At 42.3% G+C, this 22,725-nt stretch overlaps 1 pseudogene; it reads right to left on the bottom strand.

Annotated features, from left to right (window-relative positions):
* Positions 1 to 19,772: 19,772 nt before the first annotated feature.
* Positions 19,773 to 21,917, bottom strand: LOC123185359 (uncharacterized; annotated as a pseudogene).
* Positions 21,918 to 22,725: the final 808 nt, after the last annotated feature.

Here is a 22,725-nt window from a genome sequence, read left to right as displayed (position 1 = left end):
TGGATGATATGCTCTTGATGCAAAATATTTTCACGAGTAAGATACTTATTCTGCATGCGAACTATTTCAATGACGCGAAAAGCCTCAATCTCAGTGGGAGTAAGATGAGGAAGGTAGGTTTTAAGGATATCCTCTTCCTCCTCCTCGGCCAGCAGATCTCGTGCTGCCACCGGGGGTGGATCCAAGGTAGCTTTCTTGCCCTTGTCTCCCTTGAGGGCGTCCGTAGGCTCCTCCTGCTTCATCTTGATCTTCATCAGCCAAGCATCTTCTTCCATGTTGTTGGAGGAGCAAGAAGACATGATGCCTGGCTTGATAAATCTAACCAGAAACAGCAAGGAAAGAGAACAGAGGATTTCTTCACAATACGGTGATCAACAGGTTTGGGAAGTATATATAGATTTTTTATCTTGGAGGACAAGTATATGATAGAAAAACAGAGTACGGAAGGTGTCCCAAGTGGGCACAACCCACCTGGTCATGCCAGCCTAGCGCGCCCTGGTGTCTTGTGCCCACCAGGGGACGCTTCCTGGAAGTTTCTTTATTTCCAAAATTTTAAAATATTCCAAAACTGATAAAAAATATTTTTGTGGACTTTTCGGAGTCTGTTTACTTACCGTATCACGTACTTCTTTATTTCACGATTCTAGAGTGTTCCGGAAGGACTATTTTATGTGTTCTTCCGGTGTCAAAGTTAGATAATATTACTTTCAACATTGATAGGTGTACCTGAGATATAATGCTTTATTCGTTGCCCATTGACAACCTTCGGGTTAGTACCTTCGGAGTTATTTACTTTGATGGCTCCAAACTGTTAAACCTCCTCGAGGATGTATGGGCCTTCCCATTTCGAGAGGAGCTTTCCTGCAAAAAATCAAAAATGAGAGTTGTACAAAAGAACATATTCTCCAACTTTAAACTCGCGCTTTTGAATTCTTTTGTCATGTCATCTTTTTACTTTTTCTTTGAATAACTTTGCATTCTCATAAGCTTGGGTTCTCCATTCATCTAAGGAGCTTATACCAAATAACCTCTTTTCACCAGCAAGTTTGAAATCATATTTGGGTTCTTCAACTACCCAATATGCTTTATGTTCTAACTCAAGAGGCAAATGACAAGCTTTTCCATAAACCATTTTATAAGGGGACATACCCATAGGATTTTTATATGTTGTTCTATAAGCCCAAAGTGCATCATCTAATTTCTTAGACCAATTCTTCATGGACCTATTAACAGTATTTTGTAAAATTAATTTTATTTCTCTAGTGCTAAGTTCAACTTGACCACTAGACTGAAGATGATATGGTGATGCAATTCTATGGTTAACATCATACTTAGCAACCATCTTACGGAAAGCACCATGAATAAAGTGTGAACCACCATCAGTCATTAAATAGCTAGGGACTCCAAACCTTGGGAAAATAACTTCCTTAAGCATTTTAATAGAGGTGTTGTGATCAGCACTACTGGTTGGAATGGCTTCTACCCATTTAGTAACATAATCAACGACAACCAAAATATGTGTATACCCATTAGAGGAAGGAAAAGGTCCCATGTAATCAAATCTCCAAATATCAAATGGTTCAACAGCAAGTGAATAATTCATAGGCATTTCTTGACGCGTATCGATATTACCTATTCTTTGACATTCATCACAAAAAGAGACAAACTTACGGGCATCCTTGAATAGAGTAGGCCAATAAAATCCAGATTGCAATACCTTGTGAGCAGTTCTATCTCCAGCATGATGCCCTCCATAAGCCTCAGAGTGACATTTCCGTAGGATTTGTCCCTGTTCATGCTCAGGTACACAATGTCTAATAATACCATCTACTCCTTCATAAAGATGTGGGTCATCCCAAAAGTAATGTCTTAAATCATAGAAGATTTTTTTTCTTTTGCTGGTATGTAAAGCTAGGTGGTAAATATTTAGCAACAATGTAATTAGCATAGTCAGCATACCAAGGAGTACTATTAGCAACATTTATTGCAGCTAACTGCTCATCAGGAAAACTATCATCAATAGGTAGTGGGTCAACAAGCACATTTTCAAGCCTAGACAAATTATCAGCTATGGGGTTCTCGGCTCCTTTTCTATCAATGATTCGCAAATCAAATTCTTGTAACAAGAGAACCTAACGAATAAGTCTAGGTTTAGCATCTTTCTTTTCCATAAGATATTTAATACCAGCATGGTCTGTGTGAACAGTTACTTTGGAATCAACAATATAAGATCTAAATTTATCACAAGCAAACACCACTGCTAAGAATTCTTTTTCAGTAGTAGCATAATTTCTTTGAGAACTGTCTAGAGTTTTATTAGCATAATGAATAACATTAAGTTTCTTATCAACTCTTTGTCCTAGAACAGCACCAACAACATAATCACTAGCATCACACATAATTTCAAAAGGCAAGTTCCAATCATGTGGTTGAACAATAGGTTCAGATATTAAGGCTTTCTTGAGTGTTTCAAAGGCTTCTGAATAATCATCATCAAAAACAAAAGGAATATCCTTTAGCAAAAGATTAGTAGGAGGCCTAGAAATTTTAGAAAAGTCTTTGATAAATCTCCTATAGAAACTAGCATGACCCAAGAAACTACGAATACCTTTGATGTCCTTAGGACATGGCATTTTCTCAATTGCATCAACCTTAGCTTGGTCCACTTCAATACATCTTTCAGAAATTTTATGACCCAAGACAATGCCTTCATTAACCATAAAGTGACACTTCTCCTAATTCAAGACAAGATTTGTTTGTTCACAACTCTGCAAAACTTGATCAAGATTGCTTAAATAATCATCAGAAGACTTCCCATAAACAGAAAAGTCATCCATGAAAACATCAACAATCTTTTCACAAAAGTCAGAGAATATAGCAGTCATACATCTTTGAAAGGCAGCCGGTGCATTACATAAACCAAAAGGCATACGTCTATAAGCATAAGTTCCAAAGGGACAAGTAAAAGTAGTATTTTCTTGATCAGGTTGAGAAACAGGTATTTGTGAAAAGCTAGAGTATCCATCTAGGAAGCAAAAGTGTGTGTGCTTAGATAATCTTTCAAGCATTTGATCAATAAAAGGCAAGGGGTAATGATCTTTTCTAGTTGCTTTGTTTAATTTTCTATAATCAATTACCATTCTATAGCCTGTAACAATTCTTTGTGGAATAAGTTCATTCTTATCATTAGGAACAACAATAATACCTCCTTTCTTAAGGAAACAATAAACAGGACTTACCCATCTACTATCAGCTATAAGATAGATTATACCTGCTTCTAGAAGTTTTAAGATTTCCGTTCTTACCACTTCCTTCATTTTTGGATTCAACCAACGTTGGTGATCAACAATGGGTTTAGCATCAGGTTCCATATTAATTTTGTGCTAACATAGAGTGGGACTAATGCCCTTTAAATCATTAAGAGTATATCCAATAGCAGCCCGGTGCTTCCTTAGAACTTTCAATAATCTTCCTTCTTCATGTTCTGAAAGGTTAGCACTAATAATAACAGGATATATCTTCTTTTCATCGAGATAAGCATATTTCAAAGTGACTGGCAATTGTTTTAATTCAAACACAGGATCACCTTTAAGTGGAGGAGGACCTCCTAGAGTTTCAATAGGCAAATTGTGTTTAAGCAGAGCACGCCGTTCAAAGAAAACCTTATCAATTTCATTTCTTTCTTGCATATGTAAATCATTTTCATGCTCTAGCAAATATTGTTCTAAAGGGTCAGTAGGTGGAACAACAATAGAAGCAAGACCAATTAATTCATCCTTACTAGGCAATTCTTTTTCATGATGATTTCTACTAAACTTGGAAAAATTAAACTCATGAGACTCATCACCAAAGCTAACACCAACAGTTTGTTTCTTACAATCTATCTTAGCATTAACTATATTCAAGAAAGGTCTACCAAAGATAATGGGACAAAAGTCATCTTGTGGGGAACCAAGAACAAGAAAATCAGTAGGGTATTTTATTTTCCCACACAAGACTTCAACATCTCTAATAATCCCAATTGGTGATATGGTGTCTCTATTAGCAAGTTTAATAGTGACATCTATTTCTTCTATCTCAGTGGGTGCTGATACATCTCCGTCATATCTACTTTTCCAAACACTTTTGCCCTTGTTTTGGACTCTAACTTGCATGATTTGAATGGAACTAACCCGGACTGATGTTGTTTTCAGCAGAATTGCCATGGTGTTATTTATGTGCAGAAACAAAAGTTCTCGGAATGACCTGAAACTTCACGGAACGTCTTTTTGGAAATAATAAAAATCCTTGCAAAAGATGAAGACCAGGGGGCCCACACCCTAGCCACAAGGGTGGGGGCGCGCCTGCCCCCCTCCCTGGGCGTGCCCTGCCTCGTGGGCCCCCTGGAGCTCCTCTGACCTCAACTCCAACTCTATATATTTGCTTTCGGGGAGAAAAAATAGAGAAGAAGGATTCATCACATTTTACGATACGGAGCCCCCGCCAAGCCCTAAAACCTCTCGGGAGGGCTGATCTGGAGTCCGTTCAGGGCTCCGGAGAGGGGAATCCGTCGCCATCATCATCATCAACCATCCTCCATCACCAATTTCATGATGCTCACTGTCGTGCGTGAGTAATTCCATCATAGGCTTGCTAGAGGGTGATGGGTTGGATGAGATTTATCATGTAATCGAGTTAGTTTTGTTAGGGTTTGATCCCTAGTATCCACTATGTTCTGATATTGATGTTGCTATGACTTTGTTATGCTTAATGCTTGTCACTAGGGCCCGAGTGCCATGATTTCAGATCTGAACCTATTATGTTTTCATCAATATATGAGAGTTCTTGATCCTATCTTGCAAGTCTATAGTCACCTATTATGTGTTATGATCCGGTAACCCCGAAGTGACAATAATCGGGACCACTTCCGGTGATGACCGTAGTTTGAGGACTTCATGTATTCACTATGTGTTAATGCTTTGGTCCTGTACTCTATTAAAAGGAGGCATTAATATCCCTTAGTTTCCGCTAGGACCCCGCTGCCACGGGAGGGTAGGACAAAAGATGTCATGCAAGTTCTTTTCCATAAGCACGTATGACTATATTCAGAATACATGCCTACATTACATTGATGAATTGGAGCTAGTTCTGTGTCACCCTAGGTTATGACTGTTACATGATGAACCACATCCGGCATAATTCTCTATCACTGATCCATTGCCTACGAGCTTTCCATATATTGTTCTTCGCTTTTTTACTTTTCCGTTGCTATTGTTATCATCACTACAAAATACCAAAAACATTACTTTTGCTACCGTTACTTTTGCTATCATTACCACTACTATCATATTACTTTGCTACTAAATACTTTCCTGCAGATATTAAGTTTCCAGGTGTGGTTGAATTGACAACTCAGCTGCTAATACTTGAGAATATTCTTTGGCTCCCCTTGTGTCGAATCAATAAATTTGGGTTGAATACTCCACCTGCTTCTACTATTCATTCTGATATGTCGCATGTTATTGATGATGTCACTTCTGCTATGCATGATACTTATGATGAAATTACTTCTACGCTTGATACTACTATGCCACTTGGTGAATTTCTTGATGAACAACTTGCTAGGGTTAGAGAGAATGAAATTATTGAAACTGATAATATTGACAAAAGTGATAATGAAGACTCTCCCCCTAATAAATATGAATTGCTTGTTGTTTCTGGGGGTTATTTTCTGGATGAAGAATCTGCTAGAGCTATTTTAGCTTGCAATGATAGATATGATCTAAAGAGGTTATTAGGTAAATGGAAGCAACAATCCCTTAATGCTAGAATGAAACCTGACCCTGCTTTTGCTACTTCACCTATCTGTGTTACTGATAAGGATTATGAATTCTCTGTTGATCCTAATATAATTACTTTGGTTGAATCTGATCCTTTTTATGGCTATGAATCTGAAACTGTTGTGGCACATCTTACTAAATTAAATGATATAGCCACCTTGTTCACTAATGATGAGAGAACTTGCTACTTCTATATCCTTAAAATATTTCCGTTCTCATTAAAGGGTGATGCTAAGATATGGTTTAATTCTCTTGATCTTGGTTGTGTGCGTAGTCCCCGGGATATGATTTATTACTTCTCTGCTAAATATTTCCCTGCTCATAAGAAACCAGCTGCATTAAGGGATATATATAATTTTGTGCAAATTGAAGAAGAGAGTCTCCCACAAGCTTGGGGAGGCTTCTCCAATTACTTTATGCTTTGCCTGATCATCCTCTTAAGAAAAATGAAATACTTGATATCTTTTATAATGGACTAACCGATGCTTCCAGAGATTACCTGAATAGTTGTGCTGGTTCTCTTTTTAGGGAAAGAACACCGGATGAAGCTGAAATTCTATTGAATAATATGTTGACTAATGAAAATAATTGGACACTTCCTGAGCCTATTCCTAAACCAACTCCGAAGAAGAGAGGTGTTCTATTTCTCAGCCCTGAGGATAGGCAAGAGGCAAAGAAATCCATGAAAGAAAAGGGTATTAAAGATGAAGATGTTAAGAATTTACCTCCTATTGGAGAAATACATGGTCTTAATTTACCGCCTGTCGAAGAAATGCATAGTTTTAATCCATCACCTATTGAAGAAATACATGATCTTGATAACCCGACACATGTAGTAAAGGTAAATTCTCTCTATAGATATGATAAAGCTGAAATCCCATTTACTAAGTTTGCTAGCCCATGCTTAGATGAGTTTGATAAATTTATGGTTAAGCAAGAAGACTTCAATGCTTATTTTGGTAGAGAATTAAAACGTAGTGCTGATATGCTTGAAAACTTGGGTGATTATATGGCTAATGTCAAAGGTAAACTTATTAGTAAACATGCTTCTATGGTTACCACTCAAGTAGAACAAGTACTTAAAGCTCAAAATGATTTGCTCAATGAATTGAATAGTAAGAATAATGATAATGTTGTTAGAGTTATGACTAGAGGTGGTAAAATGACTCGGGAACCTTTGTATCCTGAAGGCCACCCTAAGAGAATTGAGCAAGATTCTCAGAGAAATAATATAGATGCACCTAGCCCTTCTAAAAGGAAGAAAAAGAAAAATGATAGGAATTTGCATGCTTCTAGTGAAACCATTACTGAAACACCTGAGAATCCAAATGATATTTCTATTTCTGATGCTGAACCACAATATGGTAATGAACATGAAACTAGTGATAATGTTAATGATAATGTTCATGTTGATGCTCAACCTAGCAATGATAATGATATAGAAATTGAACCTGTTGTTGATCTTGATAACCCACAATCAAAGAATCAACGTTATGATAAGAGAGACTTTGTTGCTAGGAAACATGGTAAATAAAGAGAACCATGGGTTCAGAAACCCATGCCTTTTCCTCCTAAGCCATCCAAGAAAAAGGATGATGAGGATTTTGAGCGCTTTGCTGAAATGATTAGACCTATCTTTTTGCGTATGCGTTTGACTGATATGCTTAAAATGAATCCTTATGCTAAGTATATGAAAGATATTGTTACTAATAAAAGAAAGATACCGGAAGCTGAAATTTCCACCAGGCTTGCTAATTATACTTTTAAAGGTGGAATACCTAAGAAACTAGGAGATCCCGGACTACCAACTATACCTTGCTCCATTAAAAGAAACTATGTTAGAACTGCTTTATGCGATCTTGGAGCCAGTGTTAGTGTTATGCCTCTCTCTTTATATCGTAGACTTGATTTGAATAAGTTGACACCTACTGAAATATCTTTGCAAATGGCTGATAAATCAACTGCTATACATGTCGGTATTTGTGAGGATGTGCCTGTTGTGGTTGCAAACGTTACTATTTTAACGGACTTTGTTATTCTTGATATTCCCAAGGACGATAGTATGTCTATTATTCTTGGAAAACCTTTTTTGAATACTGCAGGGGCTGTTATTGATTGCACCAAAGGCAATGTCACTTTTCATGTTAATGGTAATGAGCATACGGTACACTTTCTGAGGAAACAACCTCAAGTTCACAGTATCAATTCTATTGGAGAAATCCCATCGATTATTTTTGGAGGTTTTGAATTTCCTCTTCCTACTGTCAAGAGGAAATATAATATTCTTGTTGTTGGGGATGTCCATATCCCCGTTGAGGTAATCTAGTGTTATTCGAAAATTCTCTGGTTCCATGATACTCGGAATGAGTTTGTTAACAAGACTTGATCAACCTTGTTAGTGGATTCCTTTTGATGAGCATGAGATGGATGAAGTTAGAAAACACAACTCTCTGTACCCTCTTTTTACTTTCTGTTATTTATATTAAATAAAGCAAAAATAGTAATTTCTGTCTGTTTTCTGAATTATCTGTGCAATATAAAAATACCCCGAAAATGAAATTCTCCAAATGCCCTGAAATTTAAATATGATTTTTTATGGAATATTTGAGAATATCTGGCACTGAGAACACAGCAGGGGGAGCAAGCACCTGGCCACGAGGGTCCAGGGTGCGCCCACCCCCTGGGCGCGCCCCCTGCCTCGTGGGCCCATGGTGGCTCCCCTCCACTTATTCCTGCACCCACACACTTCTTCTTCCTCCCAAAAAAATCACCATCCAGCTCAAGCACGAGTTCTAGCTCATTTTGCTGCGATTTTCGATCTCCTTGCTCAAAGCACCTCTCACAAAACTGTTTTGGGTGATTGTTCCTTGGTATGTGACTCCTCCATTGGTCCAATTAGTTTTTGTTCTAGTGTTTTATTCATTGCAAATTTGTGCTGCCTAGGTGACCATGTTCTTGAGCTTGCATGTCAAATTTATATGGTTCCAAGTAGTTCTAATGCATGATATATGCTCTAGGCACTTGTAGGAGTAGTTGCTATCAATATTGTTGAGTTTGGTTTACTTTTATTTGAAGTTACTAAAAATTTCAGAGGAAAAAATATGCTTAGGAAAATGTACCAAGGTGGTTCTTCAAGGAAGCAAGGACCCAGGCTTGCAATGCGTGATGCTAATGATGAACCACCAAGGGACGCCCCAATGCGGCCTTGTGAATGGCCGTTAGAGGACTTCATGGATCGAGCAGGAACTAAGGAAGAATTTAACGCATATTTGCGTAACGCTAATCTTGTGAGCTTCGAGGCAGAAAAGTGCCGTCAGTACCACTATCTCCCTAGTTCCTTTGTGAGGAGGTTTGAATTTCCATCTTCACGCAATTCTCAAACTGTCCTGTTCGATCTTTATGAAAATTCTTATACTATGGACTTAGAGGACTTTACCACTGCTTGCAAACTTCCACAACGGGGTAGTGCTAGTGAACCTCGCAAATCTGAATTTAGAGATTTTCTTACTAGTATAACTGTGGGGGAATCTAGAGATATAGCACAAGCTACCATAGGGAACATTCATTTTCCTGCTATACATTATTTTGCTCTCTTCATAGGTAGGTGCATGAATGGTAAAGACGAGGCATGTCACATGTGTGTCCCTGACCTCAGTATTCTTAGGAGTGCTGTGTTAGGAGATAAATCTTATAATTTGGGAGCCATTGTTGCACGTAGGTTGCATCTTAATAGATTTAATGGAGATTTCTTTGGTGGAATTTATGCAACCCGCATAGCTAATTTTCTTGGTATAACCATACGTGAAGATGATATTGAGTTGCCCCCTGCTTATTTGGATTATGAGGCTATGGTTCGTCACCAGTTTGTTGAGAGGAACGATCAGTTCCTCCAGTACCGACTAATCTTTGAGAGACGACGCACCTATCACGTCGCTCTCCCTGCTTCTACTTTCGTTGACTTTCAGGCAAAAAGGAGATATTTTATAACCAAAGAGGAGGCGGAAGAGTATAAGAGGAGAGCTGAGATAGCTTGCCTCCAAGCTGCAGCCCACGATGCAATGACTGCTGCATCGCAGTATGACCCCAACTATTACTATGGATATCCGCCAGGCCAACCGTGGCCATAGACCAACTTAGGCTAAAAGCCTAAGCTTGGGGGAGTACGTATTTCTCACCGACATTATATTCATGTTCACACACTCATTGCTAGATGTCGGTGCTCATACATTTCATTGTATCATCCATGCTAGTTTATTTCCTTTTTATGCTTTCTTCTTGTGTGTTTAATAAACCTTAAGAAAAACAAAAAAAATAGTTGTAGCTTTTATCTAGTTTTAATTTCCATGCTTGTAGTATTAATTAAAAAGAAAACCCAAAAATATTTCTTGTTCTTCTTTTGCTTGTTGGGAGCTTTCCCGTGTAAATAGTTTATTTCTTTTCTTTTCTTTGGGGGTCGATAGGAGAAGACCATAATTAAATTGTTGAAGTGGCTCTTATATGCATTATTGTTGATTTGACAAAAGAGCCCATACTGCCTTGTCTTCTCCTGTTTATTGAATGCTTGCAGATTCCAGCTTAGTCCAATGCACATGCACTATTATTATTATCCACATTGTTCGGTCGTGCAAGTGAAAGGCAATTATGACAATATGATGGACTGACTGAGATGAGAAAAGCTGGTATGAACTCGACCTCTCTTGTTTTTGTAAATATGATTAGTTCATCGTTCCTGATTCAGCCTATTATGAATAAACATGTTTGCAATGACAACTAGAGATCATAGTTTCTTGTGCCATGCTTGATTAGCTAGGAGCTTACAATGATTTACCTTGCGTGCCAACATGCTATTAAAATGGTTGTGATGTGGTATGATAGGGTGCTATCCTCCTCTGAATGATTTAAGTGACTTGACTTGGCACATGTTCACGCATGTAGTTGAAACAAAATCAACATAGCCGTCGGGATATTTATGTTCATGGTGGATTATATCCTACTCATGCTTGCATTCTGTGTTGATTAATTTTAATGCATGTTCATGACTGTTGTCGCTCTCTAGCTGATCGCTTCCCAATCTTTTTCTAGCCTTCACCTGTACTAAGCGGGAATACTGCTTGTGCATCCAATCCCATAAACCCCAAAGTTATTCCATATGAGTCCACCATACCTACCTATATATGGTATCTACCTGCCGTTCCAAGTAAATTTGTATGTGCCAAACTCTAAACCTTCAAATAAATATCCTGTTTTGTATGCTCGAATAGCTCATGTATCAACTAGGGTTGTCCGTATCTTCCATGTTAGGCGGGTTATTCTCAAGAGGAGTGGACTCCGCTCCTCACTCATGAGAAAATGGCTGGTCACCGGGATGCCCATTCCCATGCTTTATGCAAATCAAATCAAAATAATTGCAAACAAAACTCCCCCTGGGACTCTTGTTAGTTGGAGGCACTTGTTGTTTCGAGCAAGCCATGGATTGATGCTTGTTGGTGGAGGGGGAGTATAAACTTTACCATTCTGTTTGGGAACCGCCTATAATGTGTGTAGCATGGAAGATATCGCCATCTCTTGGTTGTTATGTTGACAATGAAAGTATATCGCTCAAAATATTATTCATCTCTATTTCAAAACCGAGCTCTGGCACCTCTACAAATCCATGCTTCCCTCTGCAAAGGGCCTATCTATTTACTTTTATGTTGAGTCATCATCCTCTTATTAAAAAGCACCAGTTGGAGAGCATCGCTGTCATTTGCATTCATTACTGTTAGTTTACATTGAGTATGACTTGACTGGATCTCTTTTACCATGAATTACAATGTCTAGTCAGTCATTGATCTTTAAAGGTGCTCTGCATTTATGTTTTGCGGTCTCAGAAAGGGCTAGCGAGATACCATCTTGTTATATCATATTATGATTGTTTTGAGAAAGTGTTGTCATCCGAGATTTATTATTATTGCTCGCTAGTTGATTATGCCATTGATATGAGTAAACATGAGACCTGAGCATTATTGTGGATATGGTTAGTTCATAATCTTTGCTGAAAACTTGAATGCTGGCTTTACATATTTACAACAACAAGAGCAAACAGAGTTTGTAAAAGTTTTTCTTTATCACTTTCAGTTTGTCAACTGAATTGCTTGAGGACAAGCAAAGGTTTAAGCTTGGGGGAGTTGATACGTCTCCGTCGTGTCTACTTTTCCTAACACTTTTGCCCTTGTTTTGGACTCTAACTTGCATGATTTGAATGGAACTAACCCGGACTGACGCTGTTTTCAGCAGAATTGCCATGGTGTTATTTATGTGCAGAAACAAAAGTTCTCGGAATGACCTAAAACTTCACGGAACGTCTTTTTGGAAATCATAAAAAAAATCCTTGCAAAAGATGAAGACCAGGGGGCCCACACCCTAGCCACGAGGGTGGGGGCGCACCTGCCCCCTGGGCGCGCTCCCCTACCTCGTGGCCCCCCTGGAGCTCCTCCGACCTCAACTCCAACTCTATATATTTGCTTTCGGGGAGAAAAAATAAATAAGAAGGATTCATCGCGTTTTATGATACGGAGCCGCCGCCAAGACCTAAAACCTCTCGGGAGGGCTGATCTGGAGTCCGTTCGGGGCTCCGGAGAGGGGAATTCGCCGCCATCGTCATCATCAACCATCCTCCATCACCAATTTCATGATGCTCACCCCGTGCGTGAGTAATTCCATCGTAGGCTTGCTGGACGGTGATGGGTTGGATGAGATTTATCATGTAATCGAGTTAGTTTTGTTAAGGTTTGATCCCTAGTATCCACTATGTTCTGAGATTGATGTTGCTATGACTTTGCTATACTTAATGCTTGTCACTAGGGCCCGAGTGCCATGATTTCAGATCTGAACATATTATGTTTTCATCAATATATGAGAGTTCTTGGTCCTATCTTGCAAGTCTATAGTCACATATTATGTGTTGTGATCCGGTAACCCCGAAGTGACAATAATCGGGACCACTTCCGGTGATGATCGTAGTTTGAGGAGTTCATGTATTCACTATGTGTTAATGCTTTGGTCCGGTACTCTATTAAAAGGAGGCCTTAATATCCCTTAATTTCTGCTAGGACCCTGCTGCCACGGGAGGGTAGGACAAAAGATGTCATGCAAGTTCTTTTCCATAAGCACGTATGACTATAATCGGAATACATGCTTACATTACATTGATGAATTGGAGCTAGTTCTGTGTCACCCTAGGTTATGACCGTTACATGATGAACCACATCCGGCATAATTCTCCATCACTGATCCATTACCTATGAGCTTTCCATATATTGTTCTTCGCTTATTTACTTTTCTGTTGCCATTGTTATCATCACTACAAAATACCAAAAACATTACTTTTGCTACCGTTACTTTTGCTATCATTACCACTACTATCATATTACTTTGCTACTAAATACTTTGCTGCAGATATTAAGTTTCCAGGTGTGGTTAAATTGACAACTCAGCTGCTAATACTTGAGAATATTCTTTGGCTCCCCTTGTGTCGAATCAATAAATTTCGGTTGAATACTCTACCCTTGAAAACTGTTGTGATCCCCTATACTCATGGGTTATCAGGTGATATGTCTTTCATGATTTCTTCATATAAAGTGTAAGGAATAGCACTCACACTAGCACCCATGTCACATAAACCATGATAACAGTGGTCTCCTATTTTAACTGAAATAACAGGCATGCCAACAACAGGTCTATGTTTATCTCTTTTATCAAGTTTAGCAATTCTAGCAGCTTCTTCACAGAAGTAAATAACATGCCCATCCATATCTTCTTCCAGGAGATCTTTAACCATAGCAATACTAGGTTCAACTTTAATTTGTTCATCAAGTTTAGGTGTTCTAATATAACTTTTGTTAATCACAGTTGAAACTTTAGCATGTTCCTTAATCCTAACAGGGAAAGGTGGTTTCTCAATATAAGCAGAAGGAACAACTGGATCAACATTATAAAGTATAGTTTCTTATTTAACTGGTATTGGTTCTTTAATGGTTGGGTGATATTTAAACCACTTCTCCTTAGGGATTTCAACATGAGTAGCAAATGATTCACTAAAGGGGGCTACTATCTCATAGTCAAGTCCATATTTAGTGCTAAACTTTTGAAAAGCATCGGTATCCATAAAAGATTTAACACAATCATACTTAAGTTTAATACCTGACTCTTTACCTTTGTCGAGTTCCCAATCTTCAGAGTTGCGTTTAATTCTTTCCAAAAGATCCCACCAGAATTCAATAGTCTTCTTTATAAATGAACCAGCACAAGAAGTATCAAACATGGTTTGATCATTACGAGAAAGCCGAGCATAAAAACTCTGGATAATAATTTCTCTTGAGAGCTCATGATTGGGGCATGAATATAACATTGACTTAAGCCTCCCCGAAGCTAGAGCGATAATTTCTCCTTCACGAGGCCAAAAATTATATATATATATATATATATATATATATATATATATATGATAAAAAATTTGGTGGAACTTCAATTTCAAACGATTCCAATTCCATGATCCAATATCATCACATAGCCTATACCATGCCAATGCTTTTCCCTTAGAAGATAAAGGGAGAACCTTTTTCATCACTTCCTGGGTAAACCTGCAAGCTTGAACAATCCACAAATTTGTTCAACATATATCAAGTGCATATCAGGATGTTCGGTTCCATCTCCTGCATAAGGATTAGCTAGCAGTTGTTCTATCATACCCGAAGGAATTTCATATTCAATATTTTCAGTAGGTGCAGTAGGTTGAGGGGTTGCTAATTGTGGTTCTGGACGAGGTGAAGATACCCCGAACAAACCCCTCAAAGGATTGTTTTCTAAAGTAACAAGTGACAATAAATTTCAGCACACTATATAAATGTTTCCTTACCAAATTCCACTTACCAAAGGCGCTTCACTCCCCGGCAACGATGCCGGAAAATAGCCTTGATGACCCACAAGTATAGGGGATCAATTGTAGCTCTTTTCGATAAGTAAGAGTGTCGAACCCAACGAGGAGCAGAAGGAAATGACAAGTAATTTCCGGTAAGGTATTGTCTGCAAGTGCTGAAATTGTAAGTAGCGGAGTAGTTTGGTAGCAAGATAATTTGTAGCGAGCAAGTAACGATAATAGTAACAAAAGTGCAACAATGTAACCCAATCCTTTTGAGGCAAAGGACAGGCCAAAACGGTCTCGTATGATAAGCAAAGCGTTCTTGAGGATACACGGGAATATCTAGTCACTTTCATCATGTTGGTTTGATTTGTGTTCTCTACTTTGATAATTTATTATGTGGGTGGATTGGTGCTTAGGTACTGTTCTTACTTGAACAAACATCCTACTTATGATTAACCCTCCCGAAAGCATCCGCAACTATGAGGAAAGTATTAAGAATAAATTCTAACCATAGCATTAAACTTTTGGATCCAATCGGTCCCTTACGAAATAGCGCATCAACGGGGGGTTTAAGCTTCTGTCACTCTCGCAACCCACCATCTAATTACGAATCCACAATGCATTCCCTTAGGCCCAAATATGGTGAAGTGTCATGTAGTCGACGTTCACATGACACTACTAAGGGAATAACAACATACATACTATCAAAATATCAAACACATATCAAGTTCACATGATTACTTGCAACATGACTTCTCCCGTGACCTCAAGAACAAAAGTAACTACTCACAAATGATAAACATGTTCATGATCAGAGGAGTATTAAATAGCATAATGGATCTAAACATATAATATTCCACCAAATAAACCATATAGTAATCAACTACAAGATGTAATCAACACTACTAGTCACCCACAAGCACCAATTTATAGTTCCGGTAACAAGACTGAACACAAGAGATGAACTAGGGTTTGAGAGGAAATGGTGTTGTTGAAGATGTTGATGGAGATTGCCCTCCCCAAGTTGGGAGAGTTGTTGGTGATGATGATGACGATGATTTCCCCTTCCGGGAGGGAAGTTCCTCCGGTGGAATCGCTTCGCCAGAGGGCAAAAGTGCTCATGCCCAAGTTCCGCCTCGAGGCGGCGGCGCTTTGTACCAAAAGTCCTCTCCTTATTTTTTTCTAGGTCAAAATGACCTATATACCAGAAGATGGGTACCGGAGGTGGGCCGAGGAGGCCACAACCCACCAGGGCGCGCCTGGGGGGCCTGGCGCGTCCAGGTGGGTTGTGCCCACCTGGTGGCCCCCCTCTGGTGTTTATTGGCTCAAGTATTTATTAAATAATCCATAAAAAATCTCCATGAAGTTCCAGCTCATTTGGAGTTGTGCAAAATAGGTGGCCTGACGTAGCTTTCACAGGTCCAGATTTCCAGCTGCCGGAATTCTCCCTCTTGGTGTGTTCCTTACAAATTATGAGAGAAAAGGCATTAGAATTACTCCAAAAAGCATTATTATGGATAAAACCATTATAAATAACAGTAAAAAACATGATGCAAAATGGGCATATCACACAACACCATCACCGTCACCACGCCGTCGTGCTGACGAAACTCTCCCTCGACACTTTGCTGGATCAAGAGTTCGAGGGACGTCATCGAGCTGAACGTGTGCTAAACTCGGAGGTGTCGTACGTTCGGTACTTGATCGGTTGGATCGCGAAGATGTTCGAATACATCAACCGCGTTAACCTTTCGGTCTACGGGGGTACGTGGACACACTCTCCCCCTCTCGTTGCTATGCATCTCCTAGATAGATCTTGCGTGATCGTAGGAATTTTTTGAAATTGCATGCTACGTTCACCAACACCTACATGGGCCATAGGGGAGAGAGAGGGGAGCCTGCAAGGGGTGCCCCCCATGGGCTGTCCGAATTGGACAAGGGGAGGGGGCGCGGCCCCCCTTTCCTTCCCCCTCTCCCTCTCCTTCCCTTTTCCCCCTCCAAAATAAAGGAAGGGGGCAACTAGGACTAGGATCCTAGTCGGTTCCTCCCCCCCTCATGGCGCGCCCCCTATGGCCAGCCTCCTCCCTCTCCTCCTTTATATACGGGGGCAGGGGGCACCCCAAAGCACATCAGTTGTTCTCTTAGCCATGTGCGGTGCCCCCCTCCATAGTTTACTCCTTCGGTCATATCGTCGTAGTTCTTAGGCGAAGCCCTGCGCGGATCACATCACCATCACCATCACCATGCCATCATGCTGATGAAACTCTCCCTTGACACTTTGCTGGATCAAGACGAGGGACGTCATCGAGCTGCACGTGTGCTGAACTCGGAGATGTCGTACGTTCGGTACTTGATCGGTTGGATCGCGAAGACGTTCGACTACATCAACCGCGTTAACCTAATGCTTCCGCTTTCAGTCTACGAGGGTACGTAGACACACTCTCCCCCTCTCGTTGCTATGCATCTCCTAGATAGATCTTGCGTGATTGTAGGAAACTTTTTGAAATTGCATGCTACGTTCCCCACAACATGGTCAAAGGGCATTACTTGTGATCCCAAGTTCTTTGAGTCGGATCGAGCCAAGTTGGTGACGATCATGTGGGCTATATGGACTTCTCGAAACAATACAAATCATGATAAAGGTGGTCTTGACCCGATACAGTCCATGAAAATGACCAGAGATACTTTAGCTTTGCTTGATCTACCTAAGGAACATGCTCGTTTGCTTCCAGGTCATGGTTGGAGGCCACCCGAGGAGGGTGAGATCAAGATAAACACTTATGGCAGTGTTGCTTTGGAAGCTCGAAGAGGAGGGGTGGGAGGAATCGCTCGTTCCCTCTCCACTTTTAGAGCTGTGTGGTGTAAACCTTATCAGGGGATTGCTGACCCCCTCATCTCTGAAGCCCTAGCAATCCGGGACGGCGCCATTTTTGCAAAGCTCAGGGGCTACAAGAAAGTCGTGATGGAATCCGACTGCTTGGAGGTCATTAATCTCTGGAACTCACGTCATGATGATAGGACAGTTGTGGCGCCTATCCTATCCGAAATATTGGAACACTCTACTAGTTTTAGGTCTTTTTGTATTCAACATATTCCTAGATTAGCCAACTACCCTGCTCACCTATGTGCTAGACATGCAAGCACATTGGATGTAACAGAATGTTGGTTTGACTCTGTACCTAGCATCATTGTAACTAGCCTTCTTGCAAATTCTGCAGAGGCTTCGTTTGTTGAATAAAGCTCCAAATATTTCCCGTCAAAAAAAAGATGGGGACGGCTAGTCATGGCCCGGCCAAGGGCTAAACATGCCTGGCACGACATGGTTTCTACACGGCCATGTCGTGTCGGACCGTGTGCCATGCCCTTAGACCCAGGCACAACCTCTTTCTAGTAAACGGGTTGGCTCGACACACGTTTAACCTGCATGGTCGTGCTTTTCGATCTAATTGATTGTTTTGGGGGCTATTTGGATTGATTTCGGTGCATCGTGTCGTGCCTGCATGTCGAATTGGCTTTACAGCCCAGGCACAGCCCGAAGTGTGTCGCGTGCCGGCACAACTAGTTTATGCATGTGACGGACCGAGCATGCATGACAACGGACCGCCACATGACATGCGACCCATGTGGCCAAGTTTGTCTTCAACAGGCTGCCCATAAATTGGCACTATCCGTTCGTGAATGCATCCTGATGGGTCCATGGACGGATATGGGAGCCGGCCACCCAACAACATGTCTAAAACATCAGCCTACATTTCAGATGAAAATGAAACTAAAAGGATAAATTTCATGCAAATCGAACGAATTTCATGCAAACTGGACCTAATTCATGCAAAGTTGGACATATTACATTAAATCGGACGATATTTAACATGTTCAACTAAATGGTTTAATACCTAAAAAACTAAACGAGGTATCGTATGATAACCTCGTACGCATGGACTCCCTGGCCGACGGGACCTTCTTCGTCGGAGTCGCCATGGCCCTTCCAGCGACAGAAGGACACGTAGGCGCAGTGGCATCCCTAATTGGCCGCTCGACTTCCTCCACCGTCGCGTGCATGACTACGGACGTTACCCCAATTCGCTTGCCCCTCGTCTTGCCATTGCGTGCGACGAGAACGGCGGCACATAGCGAATCGTCCGTGCCAATCGTGACAAGTTGGTCACTAAGGCGCTGCCGTCAGCTTGTGGACATCTCTGTGATGATCCTAGATAGGTCCTCCACCCAGGCCAATGCAAGGCCAGCAAGGGCCTAGTTCGAGGCAATGTCTGACATCACGAATGCGGCCTGGCGCTTCATGCTGCACCATCGACTCGGCCTCCGTCATGGTGTTGCGCGATGACATGTTGCCGCCTCCGTGGTCGAGGTAATGCAAGAGGCCCACACGTGTTCGCAAGCCCCAGGGATGGCTCCTTCACAACAACAGGGTGGTGATGGTCGTGCCCTCTCCTTGTCGCGCGAAAGATGTCTCGGCGGTGATGTCGACCGATCTAAGCCGCCTAATGTGTTGCGCGGCGACGAGGGTAGCTCCTCCTTCATCCCTTACGCGGAGTCCAATTTAGACGCCACAGTAGCGCAGGAAGGGCGGCTCCTCCTTCACCTCCTATTTAGGCGGCGACAATGGCGGGGCCAATCCACAGTCACAAAGCAACTAGGACCTCCAGCTGCCACTGGAACTTCAATGATGGCACAATCAAGAATGATCATGCTTTGGCCCATGGATGTTTCCCATAGTATTTGGCTCTAAATTTGGCTAACACAGTTCTCTGTTAAATTCTACAATTTGGTAAGAGCAATATTGTGCAGCAAAGCTGAAAAAAATATTTCCATGATTCAAAGCGGCTAAAAAATATTTCCATGATTCAAAGCGGCTAAAAAAATATTTCCATGATTCAAAACAACTGAAAAAAATATTACTTGGATAACCTTGTTCCGAATGAAAAATTAAACAAACGCACATGTATCAGTTATTATTTAAAAGAACTCAAACAAGCAGCAAATGTACGCCAAAATGACCAGTATCATAGTCACTTTCTTTTGCGGTGACAGTATTATAGTCACAACTGGAGAGTAGATCAACAAATCTGCATTGTAACTTACTCTGCAGTATCAATTCCACAGGAGCTTGCACAATCTACTCAAAGATACAATACTAAATACTAATTGAGCATCATTGTCTTGCTTAAGCTTCACAACTGCAAAGAGAACATACTAAACTGACCGGTGATTACATAACTTTTGTCCTTGTTTCAACTGCCACACTGTAAATTAAACATACTAACATTGACCATGGTAACTACTTAGACAGTCCAGCTTGGAAGCAAAACACTTGGAGCGCCATCTATGCAACAAGCCAAGGGCAGCAGATCCTTGTTACAGGATAACAGTGGGTCCTCATGGCGATGGCAGTTTGCCCATAGCACGATCTGAAAAGATACAATTGATTAAGCTTATAACCATGCTGTAGCTCTTTATTCCGACTAGTTAGGTATGAAATCTAAAATAATAACATTATTCAGATTTACTCCCTCCGTCCCATAATATAAGAGTTTTTTTTTTACACTAGTGTATTATACTATGGGACGGAGGAAGTACTATATCTAAGCCAATGTCAAGAATTGTCGATAAAATTTGAATGAAACAGGTTCTCCAAGGAGAAGCTGAAACAAACAAACAACTTGAAGATTACATATACTCCCTCTGTAAACTAATATAAGAGCGTTTAGATCACTACTTTAGTATTCTAAACACTCTTATATTAGTTTACGGAGGGAGTACTAGGCAGTAGGGGCAAGGAGATGCATACAAGATTACAGCCTTGCGCAACCTGCCTATGAGCAAGACTGCAAGAGCAGCTCAGAGCATATGGCATTGCAAATATTCACACATCATAATTCTCAAACGTGCATCAATACGTACCTGAAGTGCAGAAGCTCATGTAGGGAACAACAATGACGTTGTAGTTTCTTGACCTGCAGGTGTATACCTTACGGACATGGCCTGACTTGAGCTCCATGGAGAATACCGTGTTGCCTGTCCTAACGAAAATGAGTCCGTGGCCGTCCGCGAAGCCAACGACCTCAGGTGGCGTCGAGAGGCCACGAGTGCGGAGCATTGTCTTGTGCTGGATAACTCTGCGCTGCACCCATTCCACCTCTCCGTCGGCGCCATCCTTCATCGACCAGAGGTAGAGCGTGCCATTCCGCACGCCGGCGAACCCCAGCCTGCCATCCTCCGCTTTCACGAGGACGGTGCAAGAGTAGTATTCGTGCTGGGACGACGGCCAGATCACCGAGAGTTCCTGCCTGACGATGTCGTACCCCAACATTTTGAAATTGAGGTACGGGTCGCAGGTGAAGTAGAGCGTGTTCCCCACAAGGACGCTCGGTCGCCCGTCAACAAACGCCGGCTGCTCGATCTCAATTCGCTGGCTCCAGGCACCGGCCTCCGACGGGTAGGTGCAGGCGAACGTGATGCCACGTTCGCCGCATCCCACGAAGGCGACACGGAAGGGTCCGCCATGACAGTCGAGGTGGTCGCAGCCGACCGCGGCGCAGAGCACGGCCGCGTTGAAGCCGAGCGCGTAGGCCGGCACGCGGGGGATCTTGCACTCCTCACCCGTGACGGGGTCCCAGACGACGAGGCGCTGCCCTGAGCGTGTGGAGGAGCACGCGGCCGTGGCGGGCGTCCAGCACATTCAGGCCGGGGCGGTCGGAGGCGGCGGGGCGGAAGGAGGAGGTGGGGACGAGCTGGGCCATGCCTTGGTAGTGCTGCTTCAGGTTGAGGACGAAGCCGAGCATGGGAGGTGTTCGATGGAATGCGCGGTAGCGGCGGAGGTACGCCGGGTCGGTGAGGAGGTGGCGCCAGCGCCAGCAGACGAGGGAGGCGCGCACAAGGCGCGCGGGGTCGTCCGGAGGGAGGCGGAGGAGGATCTCCGGGGCCATGTCGGCGATTGTCCGAGGCGCCGGCGCCGGTGCCGGCACGAGGCGAGGCCGTTTCGGCACGGGCGTGTCCATGGGTGGTTGCTTGCTTCGTTTGGTGCTGGTTTCCCGGCGCTACGGTTAGGTTTTAAGCAGGCTAGTGGCTAAGAGGACGGCGACCGGAATGGGAGGGTCACGCACGCGGCTTGCGGAGGGCGACGGTGGCGGCGTGGGAGGGGAAGTTGGCTCGAGAAGTGCGCGGGCCGGGAGTTGGCGCGTGATTTTAACACCGTTTGGCGGGCAGCAAATTCAAGCACTGCCGCCAACCAGAATATTGTGCAATCTGCCGCTTGGCGCCTACCGCGGATCAGGGCACACTAGTGGAGGAGCACGCGGCCGTAGCTACTGGTGCGGCTGCCATATCGGGCCTCTTCGAAGCCATCACTTTTTTCTGGACAAACTTTTTTTTCTTTTTTCTTTTTTTGAAACTACAAACTTTTTTTTCAAGAGTACGCCAATGGCGTATCATATTTTTATAAAAGGCAGAACAATATTTACAAGAGACCAAACTGAGATGCGAACATTCAAGATGGCAAACACCACTCCGACCCCAACCCAAACTCACGCGGTTACATTCTCATGAAAGGATCTAGACCTCCAACACCGAGCCCTGCACTAGTCCAATCTACGATCTCAGAACGAATTGACGCTACCAGTTGGGGAGGTGTCTTCTGATCACGCGGCCTGTTGAACACCCTAGCGTTACGCTGCTTTCACAGAGCCCATGCCGTCCCTATGACAAAGGAGTCGAATCCTCGTCGAACTCTGCCTGTTAACCTCAATCTTTGCTCCAGCCACCATTCGAAAAAGGTAGTGTTGGTGGTCGGCGCGTGGATGTTAAGCTGGAAAGAATCGAGGCATAGGTGCCACACCTCTCGTGTGTAGACGCAATGCACCAAGATGTGATCCGCGTTATCTTCTTCTTGAAGGCACGTGAAGCACAACGACGTCCCATCTTGGAGGCTTGTCTGGCTCGCCTGTCAGAAGTCCAAAGCCGATACTGCACCGCAAGCCAAGCAAAAAA

The sequence above is a fragment of the Triticum aestivum genome, chromosome 2A (genome assembly GCF_018294505.1).
Source record: "Triticum aestivum cultivar Chinese Spring chromosome 2A, IWGSC CS RefSeq v2.1, whole genome shotgun sequence".
Classification (NCBI taxonomy): Eukaryota; Viridiplantae; Streptophyta; class Magnoliopsida; order Poales; family Poaceae; genus Triticum; species Triticum aestivum.
This window is presented reverse-complemented; position numbering and strand designations above follow the sequence as displayed.